Consider the following 4,711-nt stretch of genomic DNA (forward strand, 5'->3'; position numbering starts at 1 on the left):
AGCCCGCCTGCAACTTGCCCCCGTCTCCGCCCCCCGTCTCCGCCGCCTGATTGGGCGCGGCCCGGACTCCTCGGTGCTTATTGGCGCCGCCAAGTGCTCGTCACCGCCCCTCCGCGCCGCGCTCCGGGGCCTTTCGCTAGCAGGGTAGGTAGAGCGGCGGCGAGAGCCAGTCAAGGGCGCCGCGGAAAGTGACCGCAGGACCCCGCCGCCGCCGCCATCTTCGGGCCGCCCGACCCCGCCCCGCGAAGGGGCGCGGCCAGCTGCCTGTTAAGAATCCGGCGCAGTGCTCGCTTGTTCTGAGAGGCGGGGACCGTCGCCTCGTTCACTAATTTGAGACTGGGGTGGGATGGGGTCTCGGCTTTGCCTCTGCGGGGCGTTGGGGGCGTCCAGGTTGGGGCAGGGGGCGGGACAGGTAGACGCCTGTGGTGAATGGAGACCGTACTGAGGCCTTGGCTGCAACGGCCATAAAACCTCCTTCGGCCTCCCCGGCTGGCTCTCCGGGAGACGCCCTGTAATAACCCGGGCGCCTACAGGGTCCCCGAGGGTCGGAGTCTGGGCACCTCGGCTTCTCTCTGCGAACCCGCGACCCGAGAGTGGACCAGTGTGACAGCCTTAAGCCCAGGAAACTTTCTAGAGAGCTCCGTGAGCAGGTGGCCTGTCGGTAAAAGGCAGCAGAGTGGAGTTACTTGGGGCAGATGCCCTAGGTCGAGTAGTAGCTGTCCCTCTCCTTTTGACCACAAGGTGACAGCGTGAGAAGGTAAACAGGTTTCCGAAAACCCACTTTGCACCACCCATGCACAACCTGGCTAAATGATCTCCAAGGGCATTCAGTTACTGTTGTGTACCCAACCTCGTTAAAACGAAACTGCTGATGTCCGACAGGGAAACTTGACACTAAATTGTTTCCTTTTTTTACGCTTATATTTAAGTACCTTATGGACAAACAAGAAAATAATATTGTAGAAGGACGTCTTGATGTGAAACGAGCTGTGCTCATTCCAAGGCAGTGCATTTAGAAATTTTACTCTTACTGTAGCTATCTGAGCAATTTTCGATGTTCTTGATAAAAGATGTTTCTCCAAAGAGAGAGAAAATTATGCTTTACTGGGAGCTGAAATTTAGATCTATCTAATCCAGACTGCCTGATTTTTCTCTGCGGATTGGTTTTGATGTTTATTTTCCTTCAAAAGCAGGTAAGGAGAAACGGGTATATAACAAAAAATAGTATTTGACACTTTGTTGAGCCAGGTTTTTCTCAGTGATGGTAGGATGGTCAGGAGGAGGAACTGGTGGGGAGATTGAACTTTCCTCCTGTGCTGCTTCCCTTGACTAAAAGGGAACTTTTAACCAAACTTCTGCTTGGTTTTTTTTTTGTTTTGTTTTCTGTTTTTGTTTTGTTTTGGGTATCAAAATGAGTTCTCAGAAACTCCAGCTGAGCCCCTCTAATGGGGCCATTTTTTTCCATCTCCACTGCCTCTTTCTCCTCAGTACATAAACACGATCAAGTCCATCTTCAAAAAAGCTTTGAAAAAAAAGAGGCTTGAACTCTTCCTCTTTCCAGATACCATCCCTTTCTCCTTCATTTCACACGATGATTCTGTTTTTAAAGGGATGGCAATATGCTTGCCGTCTCCATGTCTGTACCCGCCTACCAATTCTTCCTCTTTATGTATTTTAAAAATCAATTTCTTCTACACCATTCTTCTCTACCACACCCAACATAACATAAAGTTGAGTAGGCCCAGCAATAATCCATAGTAAGATGGAAATGGTACGTCCAGAATGGGGCATGAGCAGGGCCAGGGGCACAAGTAAGCTACACAAGCAGGTGGCACAGACGTCCGTGTCACCTACCATTTGTGCACCACTGGCTCTCCCTCAGCTCACACCTATGGCTGCATAGGAGATGGGGTCCTTTATGACCAGCTAACAAAGGAGGAAAAAAAGCAAAATTAGATGCACAGATAGGTCAGAATGGTATGTGGGTGCAAGCCAAAAATGAAGTGTGGCTGCACTATAGCCCCACCCTGGGGTGATCTTGAAAGACAGTGGCAAGGGAAATTCTCCCAAAGGATAAATCTTCTCAGTGGTACACCTGGTCATTCACTCTGTGTGGACAGAAATGTAACCAAGTTTACAATATATATGGACTCATGGCACTAGCAGTTGGCTTGGCTAGTTGATGAGGGGCCTGGGAGGAGAAACATTAGAAGATCAAGGACAAGGAGGTCTGGGATAGAGGCATGTGGAATGATTATGTGAGTGGGCAAGAAGTGTGCAGATGCCCACTGGAGAGCATCTACCATGAAAGAGGCACTAAACAACCAAGTAGAGAGAATGACTCACCAATTGATGTCAGCCAGATGCTATCAGCCACCTCAGTACTGGCACAATGGGCACGTGAATGGGGTAGCCATGGTTGCAGGAATGGGACCCAACAGCATGGGCTCCCACTCACAAAGGCTCCTGTAGCTACTGCCACTGCTGAATGTCCAATGCCAGCAATGATTTCAATGCTGAGCCCCCAAAATGGCAGTATTCTTCAAGGAGAGGAACCAGCCACTTGATGACCAGTTGACTACATTGGATACCTTCCATCCTGGAAATGGCAGCAATTTATTTTGACTGGAATTGCTACATCCTGGGTATAGTTTGCCTTTTCTGCCTGCAGGGCTTCAGCCAGCACCACCGTCTTCACTGTTTACTGAGTGACCCACTGGCACAGGATCCCACATAACGTCGCATCAGACCTAAGGACCCACTGCAGAGCAAAGGAGGTGTGACAGTGGCACATGACCATGGGATCCACTGGCCTTATCACATTCTGTGCCATCCATAAGATGCCAGCGTGAACAAAGAGAAGGAATGGCCTATGAGGGCACAGCTAAGGTGCCAGCACAGAGATGCTATCAACTAAGGATGGGGCACCGTCTTCCAGGACACAATATACACTCTGTCAACAGTCATTATGGTGCTATGGAACCAAGGGGTTGACTTAGGAGTGGCTCCGCTTACCATTAATCCCAGTCACCGCAACTCTGAGCTTTGAGGGTTTTGAGATCCTGATTCCCAAAAAGGGAACATTTCCATCAGGCGATATAGCAAAAGTCCTACTAAACTTTAATTTACAGTTTCCACCAGGCACTTTGAGCTCCTCATGCCCAGGGACCAGCAGGTTAGAAGCAGAAGTCACCATCCTGGCGCAGTAATTGACCCTGATCATCAGGAAGAGCCAGGGCTACAGTTACACAATGGGAGCAAAAAGGAAGATGTTTGGCACCCAGACGATCCAACTAGGTGTCTCTTTGTTACACCCTTGCTCAATTTGGATGGTAAATAGATAGGTGCAGCAGCCATGGCCTGAAAAGGGCATGGTGACCGGGGGCTCAGCAGAGGTGCTTCCTAAGGATATTAAGAATGTAAAATGGATAGCAGAGGAGGGAGATGATGAGTATCAGTTGGGGCCTCAAGACCAGCTGCAGTAGTAAGGACTATGGTTTATCCCAGTAACCATCAGTTTCCCCTAGAAAAAGTAGAGCTGCTCCCAGGACTTATACAAAGAAGTGGATCTGAGTGGCATAAGGAGTAGCAGACACCATGATACGCCACCCACGTCCACCTTCATGACTGAAGGACTTCGGCCCCTATCTGCTGGGAGTATTGCTGGCTAACAGCCCTTAGTTATCAACCCTCTTCAGGAATTGCTCCCCACTGAAGAGAGCTTCCTCATGCAAGGTTACATCCTCCTCTCTGGGGACAGCATGCATCCAATGACTATCTGAAGCTGGGGTATAATGGCCTGGTTCCCTCACCCCAACTCAAGACAACTCGAAAGGCCATCCCTGCTTCAGAACTCTTGGTGGGGTCAGCTGAGGCCTTTGTCGAGACTACTTTGCACCCTACCTTCTCCCTCTGACCGAGTCTGCTTCCTTCCCTTCCTCTGTAGGTGTTGAACCTGAGAGTACCCCCAATACCACATGCTAATCATCTCAAAGTCTGCTGCCCAGGGAACCCAACCTGAAACAGACTCTGTCACTGAGCTCAGTAGAGTATGCCTGTCCAGAGAACTGGTATTGGGAGTGAGGTCATGGGAAAGTGTTAGGGGCACTGCACACTCCCCTCTCCAGCCATCCTTCTCTGATGTCCCTTAGCAGATGCACTTGCCCTCTGTCCTGCCCCTCTCATGACCTGCAGGTTCCAGGTCGTAGACTGGACATCATCTCTCCCAGTTTAGGGATCTGGCAGAAAGTCAGGAAGCACAGAATTATTGGCTTAGCAGCGACATGTGTAGAAATCATTTCTCAGGCGTTACACCTGCGGATAGGCATTCCCCAGAGGGTTAAATGGACCCACTCTAAGTTAATCAGGGTTAGCTTTGATGCCTATGCCTTGATCCCTTTACCCCAAGTACTTGGAAAGTAAGTTGTTTGAGTCTGATGAAACCACTGGGCTCCAACTGTCAGGCCAAAAGGCAGCAGTAATTGTCTTCTCTTCCCTTCAAAATGGTATGTAACCGAAAGCTCTATTCATCTATTATGCGGAATGGAAAGCGTTTACAATATTCATCCATTTATTCATCAGTGTGTGAAATCTCTTCATAGCAGGCAGTTTCCCCCTAATTCATAACCTAAAAACAAGTCATGAAAGCATCTGTTATGTCATCAAGGATGGGGCTGTACATGAAACTGCCAGGCCAGACACCTCAGGTCAA

This window comes from Ceratotherium simum, chromosome 40 (assembly GCF_057802395.1).
Source record: "Ceratotherium simum simum isolate JZ-2026a chromosome 40, ASM5780239v1, whole genome shotgun sequence".
NCBI classification, from domain to species: domain Eukaryota; kingdom Metazoa; phylum Chordata; class Mammalia; order Perissodactyla; family Rhinocerotidae; genus Ceratotherium; species Ceratotherium simum.